The sequence below is a fragment of the Babylonia areolata genome, chromosome 15 (genome assembly GCF_041734735.1).
Source record: "Babylonia areolata isolate BAREFJ2019XMU chromosome 15, ASM4173473v1, whole genome shotgun sequence".
NCBI lineage: Eukaryota > Metazoa > Mollusca > Gastropoda > Neogastropoda > Buccinidae > Babylonia > Babylonia areolata.
In genome coordinates, this window is record NC_134890.1 from 11,821,103 (window position 1) to 11,831,102 (window position 10,000).

Below are 10,000 nucleotides of genomic sequence, written 5' to 3' on the forward strand. Positions count from 1 at the left end.
TCTGTCTCTCCTTCTCTCTCTGTCTCGCTCTTCTTTCTCCCTCTGTCACTCTCTCTCTCTTTTCTCAATCCCTCTCCCTCGCCTCTCTCTCCTCTCTCCCTCTCTCTTCTCTCTCCGTCTCTTTCTCTCTCATTCTCTGTTTCTCTCTCCCCCTCTCTCTCTCTCTTCTCTCTTCCTCTCTCTCTCTCTCTTCTCAATTCCTCTATCTCTCCACCCTCCCCCCTCTCTCTCTCTCCCTCTCTCTCCCTCTCTTCCTCCCTCTCTCTCTCTCCCTCCCCCTCTCTCTCTCCCTCTCTCTTCTCTCTCTCCCTCTCTCTCTCTCATTCTCTGAATCTCTCTTCTCTCTCCCCCCCCCCTCTCTCATTTCCCCCCTCTCTCTACCCCCTCTCTCCCCCCCCCTCTCTTTCTCTCTCTCTACGCTTTAATGAGATTGCTTGTCCACCGTCTGTAGTTTCTAATTACCACCACCACCACCCTCCTCTCAGCACCCCCCCCCCCCCTCCAATCTCCCCCCATTTGCCTCTCCCCCCACTCCTACCCCCCCCCACCCCCCATGTCCCCTTCCTCCTCCTCCTCCCTACCCCTTGTTTGCTTTGAATTGATTTAATTTCGTTGCGTTCGGCGTTAACGAGGCACTGGTTCTTGTCCTTTCAATTTTGTTGATTTGAGCGTGTGTATCAATCATGGTCTTTTAACAAAGCGGGTCCCGACATGTATTCATTTATTAATTAATTGAGTAATTGATCGAGTAATTTCTTTCTTTCTTTCTTTTGTTCGTTTATTTATATTATTTTTTATTTCCATTTTGTTGATTTGAACGTGTGCCTTTTGCTCTTTTAACAAACCGGGGCCTGACATGTATTCATTCATTTACTGATTTATTCAACAGTTCATTGATGAATATATTTCTTTGTTTGTTCAATTGTTCGTTTTAGATATTCATCGATGAATAAATTTCTTTGTTTATTCAATTATTCGTTTTAGAATTTGTTAATCTCTTTATCGATTATTCTAATGCTTTGACTTATCAATTTATTTAGTTGTTTAAACAACAAAAGATGTCTTCAGTTGTTTTGTTTCATAATTTAGATGTATGTAGAGTGGGCAAGGGAGAGTGTGAGTGAGGGGGGAGGGGTTTTGAGAAAGAGTGGTCATGAATGTTTTATGTAACTTGTAATGTTTTTCTGTCATGTAAAGCGCCCTGAGCTCTTAGAGAGAAAGGGCGCTATGTAAATGTACATTATTATTATAATTATTATTATCATGGTATGTATCCCGTTTTCTGTGTTGGAGCACGGGTCACAGTTAGATTTGAACACCAGTCACCCCCATACCCATCATCTGTTGTTGCTGTTGTTTTCTTTTCTGGAAGTCCCTCCTGAACATAAAGCTGCAGTGCACAGGGCGCAAGGTGAACTTCATGAGAAAGAGCCCCAAGAGGGACGTCATGACCTCACCTTTCACAGAGAAAGAGCTGGAGGAAGCGTTGCAGAGCCTCAGCCTGAAGAAGTCACCTGGACCAGACGGAATCACAAATGAAATGATTCTGCATCTTGGGATGAAGATCAAGGCAATCCTTTTAACAATCTTCAACTCCAGCTGGAAGATAGGATCAGTCCCACAGTGTTGGAGGGAAGCAGACATGATCCCCATTCACAAAAAAGGGAAAGGACAAGTCGAAGGCTGACAGCTACAGACCCATCAGCCTTACAAGCTGCTTAGGAAAGCTGATGGAGAGACTTGTCAACAGTAGGCTTCTCTGGCACCTTGAAAAATATCAGCTGCTGAGCCCTGAACAGGCAGGCTTCCGCCAACACAGATCAACAGAAGACCAGATCACATTCATCGCTCAAAGCATTGAGGACGCATTCCAAGAAAAGAAGAACACGCTTGCTGTCTGGATGGACATGGAGAAGGCGTTCGACAAAGTCTGGAAGGACGGACTCAGGCTCAAACTACGGTGATGTGGTGTGTCTGGGAGGATGTACACCTGGATCAGCCAGTACCTACACGACCGCCAAGCCCGAGTCAAGATTCAGGGCCAGAAGAGCAAGAAGAAGGTGCTGAGACAGGGAGTACCACAAGGAGGAGTCCTTTCGCCAACGCTGTTCCTCATCTTCATAGATGACATCGTCAGAGAACTGCCAAGAGGGGTCAGAGGAGCGATCTACGCAGATGACCTGGTACTCTGGTGCTCTGAAGAGTACACCACTACAGCACAGGTACGCCTCCAGACTGCGCTCAACAAGATCAGCAACTGGACCAAGGAATGATTTGTCTCTGTCAACTCAAGGAAAACAACCTACACAGTCTTCAGCCTATCCAACAAGAAGCAAGAGGCGAAACTGACACTGAACAACCAAAGGCTTGCAGAGGAACCCACACCTACCTACCTAGGAGTGACCTTTGACCGCAGGCTCACTTGGAAACAGCAGATCACCAGATGCTGTAGCAGGGCCAAGCTGAGACTGGCGATCATGAAGAAACTTGCAGGGACGGATGAGCGTATCCTAAAGAGACTCTTTTCGGGGAGAGTCCGACCTATAGTTGAGTACGGGACATCGGCATGGGCATCAGCTGCAAAGTCTAACCTCAACTATCTCAACAAGATACAGAACCAAGCTCAGCGTGTCATAACTGGCGCCATGAGATCCACCCCAATCCTGAAGATGGAGGAGACCACTGGGTTACAGTCATTGGAGGACAGAAGGGACACAAAGATCCTCATCCAGGCAGCAAAATTCAAACGCCTTGAAAAACATCCAATGAACAACAGAATGAGCAGACCCACCAAGAGCCGGCTGAAAAGAGGCACATTCATTCACCAGTCAAGACGCCTTGAAAGACAAACCCCAGTCTTGATGGAACACGAAGCAAAGCCTATCCCGGCAAATGTCACCCACCCATCTTGGAAGAGGCAGGTGTTCCCAACAGTTGTCACCAGCTTTCCCGGAATGGAGAAGAGAGGAACACAGTCAGACACCCTGGCCATGGAGTACATCTGCAACCAGTACCCCCAGAAAGGCTGGACCCTTGTCTTTACAGATGGCTCCGCCACAGAAGCAACGAGGGATGGTGGAGCTGGAATCTACCTCGATACAAAGACGGAGATGAAGAAATTGCAATCCCAACAGGAAAATACTCCACCGACTTCCGAGCTGAGCGAGAAGCCCTCTGTGAGGCAGCCACAACAGTCTCGCTGAACTCCACAAGAACAACAGGGCAGGTGGTGGTGTTCTCAGACGCTCTCTCCGTACTCCAAGCACTCAAGATCTCCCGCTGCAAAGAACAGAACCATATCACTTAAGCCCTTGTTGCCCTTAGTGCCAGAGTGGAGAAAAAGCGGACATTCTGGCAAAAGACGGAGCACAGAAGGAGCAGGCCAACAAACTGGTGTCATACGATGAAATCAAGACAATCATCAAGGCACAGCGAGGAATAAAGTGGCGCCTCCAGCACCCCAAATATAACCCAGAAGACAGATACCATTTGCTGGAACGACGGGAACAGGTCAAGATCTTCCGCCTGAGGACTGGACACAACCGCCTGCTCCACCACATGCACACAAAATTTGGCATTGGACAGAGTGGAGAGTGCCTTTGTGGTGAGGTACCAATGACAACCGACAACATCCTTCAAGACTGTAGGACGCATGCAGCATCCAGGAGGAAGTACTGGCCAACACCGACAGCAGTGGAAGCCAAGCTGTACGGCACCCTGGAGGAGCTGCGACGGACGGCAGCCTTCATCGGGGACACCGGGCTGTTCATCTAATAGGAGGCGAACGAGGAAGAAGGAAGAAGAAGAATACCAAGCATCGCATTTTGTTTCCATTTAAACACCGTTCAGTTATTTTTCCTTAATTGTACTTGTTTTATATTCGGTTAAACTGTTTCAATTTGATTGTTGGACGCAGTCTACATTCCCAGGGAATGAATGGCCATAAAATGAACATTTCAATTAAATCCAACTCATAAATATGCCTGTCAGAGTTCTTTCTCATTAGCAGCTGGCATTGTTTTATTTTCTTGTTGTTGTTGTTGTTGTTGTTTATTTAAGCTCCCGTTTCAGTTCTTTCACAATGACAGCTGTCAACTTTAATTCAATTAAGTTGGGTTTTTTTTCCAATTTCTTGTTCTGCTTTTAAAAGAAATTCCTCTTCTCTTATCCACCCAATCGAAAATCTCTTCATTCATCCATCAACGGCTTTCTTTCGTGGTCGTAATACAGAGTTACCTGTGAATGGACATTAAGTTCTGTTAATGCTTAATGGCAAACAAGTATGAAAGGTTGCATGATGATGACGGACACGCATACTTGTGCGCGTGCTCGTGCATGCTCTCTCTCTCTCTCTGTCTGTCTCTGTCTCTGTCTCTCTCTCTCTCTCTGTCTGTCTCTGTCTCTGTCTCTCTCTCTCTCTCTCACACACACACACACACACACACACACACACACACACACACACACACACACACACACACACACACACACACACACGATAGATAGATAGATAGATAGATAGACAGATAGACAGACAGACAGACAGACAGACAGACAAAAGTGTGCTTTTTTCCTGATCGTTTGTATGAAAGGTGGCATGATGATGATATGACGAAAACGGGACTGCGGTTCTTTACGACGAAACCAAAACTGCCGCTGCAGGAATCTCCATGAAAACAAAATGGATGAAAGATGCCTCCACCACCCCCTACCACCACCACCACCACCACCCAGCCACACATCCACCCTCCCCCCTTCCCCCGCCCCCTCTCCACCTCACACACACACACACACACACCACCCTGTTCCTTCGTAATGGCACCGAGTCAGTTGTTTTCTTGAAAGCATCTTGTGTCTTCCTTCAAGCACCAGACCTGCTATTCCTTCGAGTTTTTTGTTCTCTTATTTTTTCCCCCGTGTTTCCCCTTCTTCTTGTTATTCCCGTGTTTCTCCTACCTGTTCTTGTTTGTCTCTTCGTGTTCTTGTTCTTGTTTTGTTTTTTTTGTTTGTTTGTTTTTTGGTTGTTGTTTTTTTTCTTGTTGCTATTGTTGCAGTTGCAATTGTTGTTTTTGTTCTCGTTGTTGTTGTCGTTGTTGTCAAATCGAGTGAAATCAATTCAAAATGATCTGTATTGAGGGCAAAATAATAAACTTATACAGCTTTTTTTTTCTTTTTTTTTTTTTTTTACATCCTGCCCTGTGTTGTTGCTGTTGTTGTTCCCCCCCCCCCCCACCCACCCCCTTTGTTTTTCTTTGTATTCAGTCGGAGAGGTTAGAGTGAAAACTGTGGCCCACTGTGCCACGACCTTTAGAGAGAGAGAGAGAGAGAGATAGAGAGAGAGAGATAGAAAGAGACAGACAGGCAGACAGGAAGAAAGAGAGAGAGACGGAGAGAGAGACAGAGACAGACAGAGGCAGATACACAGACGCACACACACACACACACAGACGGAGAGCGAGAGAGAAAGAGAGAGAGCAATCTGTCGACCAAGATCGATCATGTCAAGAGTTGTTAATTTTTGTTGTTGGGCGCTTTAGTCTCCAGTTACAACAGGGACAGAACCCAAACCCACAGGTATTTGCCACCAGAATCCAATCGACACGGGCCCACGGACCCACCCGAGCCAAGAGCATTGGCCCCTCCCCCCCACCCCCCAGAAAAGGCATGAGTACTGTTTTGCAGTGCCACTAACTGGCGGCCCGCATCGATTTGTGTGTCGCTGCAGTCCGAATCGATGAGGGGTTTCTAAAGCTGCTCTCTCTCTCTCTCTCTTACCCCCCCCCCACCCCCATCCCCGCCCCCCCCCACCCTCCCCTCCACCGCTCCATCCCCCCACATACACCCTCCCCACCCTCCCCACCCTCACACCCTGTTTCTGCCAGAGCAATGCCAGAGCAGCATTGAAAGGTAAAGCGACGAACGAACGGACAATACAACACGGGCTTAACTCACTCAGTACGGCCAGTCCTCTCTTCTCCTCTACACAGATCCCTCGGATATCCAGTGGGTGTCTGAGTGACCCAACCTTTAGCTTCCGTCGTCAGAATTGTGGTATTCTTTGTCAAAATTCACCTCTTCAGTATAAGAGCCTTCCGCTTGCAATATTTCGATGATGGTAATTGGGCTGAAACGCTGTTGACGTCGTCTCTTTCGCCGTTCGTATGAGAGTTAATAGAATGGAACAACGTAACAGTGAACAAAAGAAAAAAGAAATAAATTCAACAACAAAACATGAAACATTTGACTCTCGACTCCCTCTCCCCCTGTCTGTCTGTCTGTCTGTCTCTCTCTCTCTCTGTCTCTCTGTCGTTCTCTCTCTCTCTCTCTCTCTCTCTCTGTCTGTCTGTTCAGTGTTCAGTGTCCTCTGTCTGTGTCTCTCTGTCTGTGTCTCTGTCTGTCTGTCTGTCTGTCTGTCTCTCTCTCTCTCTCTCTGTCTGTCTGTTCAGTGTTCAGTGTCCTCTGTCTCTGTCTGTCTCTGTCTCTGTCTGTCTGTCTGTCTGTCTGTCTGTCTGTCTCTCTCTCTCTCTCTCTCTCTCTCTCTCTCTGTGGCCAAATTTATATCAGAAGTTATGAAGATTAGGCAAAAAGCACTGCAAACAGATATACCACTGCGTAAAATTAACTTTTTTTTTTCCTTCTGTAGCCAGTGTAGGATTATGTTGCATGATGCATTGATAGATGACTGAACGGAGTTATTTTGTGTTGAGTGGCCTCTTGGCTGCTTCCTTTTATCTTCAAAGAAAGAACTTTGTTTTGTTTTGTTTCTTAATTTGCTTTCACCATTTTCATTTGTTTATCATAACGGTTTCTTTAAAAAAAAGAAAAAAAAAAGGAAAGCATGCTGACGAATTCACTCACGTCATAAGGACTTCGTGGCCATTGACGTCAAAGCGTCTCTCTCTCTCTCTCTCTCTCGCTCTCTCTCTCTCTCTCTCTCCCTCTCTCTCTCTCTCTCTCCCAAACCCGAGATTTACAATTTTTTTTCTATATTTTTTAAAGCTCTTCGTCTCTCATCCAGCCATTCCACAATGCCTGCATTCATCCATCAACATCTTCCTTTTGTGGTGGTACCTGTGAATGGACATTAAAGTTCTGTCAATACTTATTCTTATTTCTTGTTGTTTATAGTCCAGCTGACCGCACAGGGCCATATCAGGACTGTCAAACCATACAAATGCTCGACCGCGTCACGTCAACACAAAACTGTCACATCTACAAACACTAAGACAAACTCACAAAACACAGTTCATGACACAGTATCCCAACCATTTAGCTCCTTGTGGCAAATAAGACTAGGCCATGCTGAGGACGCCAGCCATTCCGCTTAATTTACTATCCCCAGATTACAAAAAAAACCCTTAAACACAAACAAAAAATGCATAAAAAGGCCATTTTGGCAAATAACATTGCAGACTGGACACCTAGTGCCCACCCCAGTGTATACATCTCACTACCTTATCACCAGAGCAAAACAGCACAGATAGTACATCATAGACTGCAGAAAAAGGGAAAAAAAAAGTGCCAAATCTTGCTTTAACTCTCTCCATACGAACGGCGAAAGAGACGACGTTAACAGCGTTTCAGCCCAATTACCATCATCGAAATATTGCAAGCGGAAGGCTCTTACACTGAAGACGTGAATGTTGACAAAGAATACCACACTTCTGACGACGGAAGCTAAAGGTTGGGTCACTCAGACACCCACTGGATATCCGAGGGGTCTGTGTAGAGGAGAAGAGAGGACTGGCCGTACTGAGTGAGTTAATGGCGACAAGTATGAAAGGTGATGGTGATATGAGAGAAGAAAAAAAAAAAGAAGAAGAAGAAAAAGACAGCGCGGTCCTGACGAAAAATTCAGTTTAATATCATCATCTTAGATGAACAGACTATAAATAAATAAACGAAATTAATGTTCTTACGAAATAACTGCTGCTGCAGGAATCTTTCTGAAAACAAAATCATGATGATGATAATAATAATTTTGTATTTGTATTTGTATTTCTTTTTATCACAACAGATTTCTCTGTGTGAAATTCGGGCTGCTCTCCCCCAGGGAGAGCGCGTCGCTACACTACAGCGCCACCCATTTTTTAGATTTTTTTTTTTTCCTGCATGCAGTTTTATTTGTGTTTTTTTCCTATGGAAGTGGATTTTTCTACATAATTTTGCCAGGAACAACCCCTTTGTTGCCGTGGGTTCTTTTACGTGCGCTAAGTGCATGCTGCACACGGGACCTCGGTTTATCGTCTCATCCGAATGACTAGCGTCCAGACCACCACTCAAGGTCTAGTGGAGGGGGAGAAAATACCGGCGGCTGAGCCGTGATTCGAACCAGCGTGCTCAGATTCTCTCGCTTCCTATGCGGACGCGTTACCTCTAGGCCATCACTCCACTCATGGTAATGATGGTGTTGGTGATAAAAAAAAAAAAAGAACAACAAGAAGAAGATGATGATGATGATCATACTCATAATCATTATAAGTCACCATCATCATCGTCATCTGCATCAACATCATCGTAGTAGTAGTAGTAGTAGTAGTAGTAGTAGTAGTAACAAGAACAACTTTGCTAATAATGATGAAATAACCATCATCATTCACAGCACATTACATCCCCGAGTATGTATTAGCAGAGTTTGTTTTTTTTTTTTTTTTTCCCTCGTTTCTTTCGAATGTATGCACCATTATTTCGTTCACTTGAACGCAAGCTTTTGGGAAATGCAGACCATGGAGACAAAGCGGCCTCAAGTTTGTGTGCCTATAATTACTACCTTGAATGGACTGCACCTGCTTGATTCGAGAGAGAACTTCCAGATATTGGTGTATAAGACTCTTCACAAAATGTGCCAGTGTATGATGGCAACAACTTGTGTCACCATGATTATTAATATTTTGGCCAAATCCTTTTTTTTTCTCACTTTTTTTTTTAAACTATACATTCAACGTGAGAGCGAGTGGTGCTGAAAATCATAATCAGTTTGACAGTTCAAGCGACTACGCTAACAAGAGCCCTGATCTAATATTTCTTTTGATTAATGTTTTACCTTATTAATTTTGCCCGGCAAGAACAAACACGCGCGGGTCTTTTCGTCGTCGGCCGGGCAAACCAGAGAGGTAAAACCATTCCGAGAGATGTGAAGATAAATCGAGTTCTCTGGAATGAAAAGTGGTGTGGGAAAAGATCTTCAGACAGAGAAGTTTTCTAGAAGGAGGAGGGGAGGGGGTAGGCGTGGGAGGGGTGTGGGTGGGGGAGGAGAAGCTAAGAGTATGAGAAGAAACTAAAGAGGGGGGAAAAAAAGGAAAACTTTTAATCGTGTTTCTAGCATGATTACTTTCGTTGTGTGTGTGTGTGTGTGTGTGTGTGTGTGTGTGTGTGTGTGTGTGTGTGTGTGTGTGTGTGTGTGTGTGTGTGTGTGTGTGTGTGTGTGTGTGTGTGTGTGTGTGTGTGTGTGTGTGTTTATGTGTTTGTGTGTGTGCGAGTGAGAGTGAGAGAGAGAGAGAGAGAGCAAGAGAGAGATGATGGTGGTTAACGGATATGCCGATGCCAAAATGATGGTATCTAACATTAATTTTATACGTATGGCCTTTTAAAAGATAAATTGAACGCGTAACTGAACCCCCCGGAAAACGCAGTAGTATATAGTCGCATACATGGCGGGGGGAGGGGGTTATTTTTTCATATTCTCCATGGACCGATTTTTTTTTTTTTTTCAGGCTTGACATGGGCTTGTGTTGTCATCTGGACAATAAGCAACAAAACTGTTCTCCGGAAAGAATTCGACAACAATTACACCGAAGACAAGAGAGTGGGAGATAGATAGATAGATAGATAGATAGGGGTGGGTGGGGGGGGGGTTGTGGGGCGAGGGGTAGCGAGAACAGGTCAACGTTTGCACGTTGACAAACACCTCAACAAGACAACATAGTTGGAGATAGATAGCTAGATAGATAGAGAGAGAGAGAGAGCGGGGGGAGGGGGGGGGGGTTGAGGGGGAGCGAGA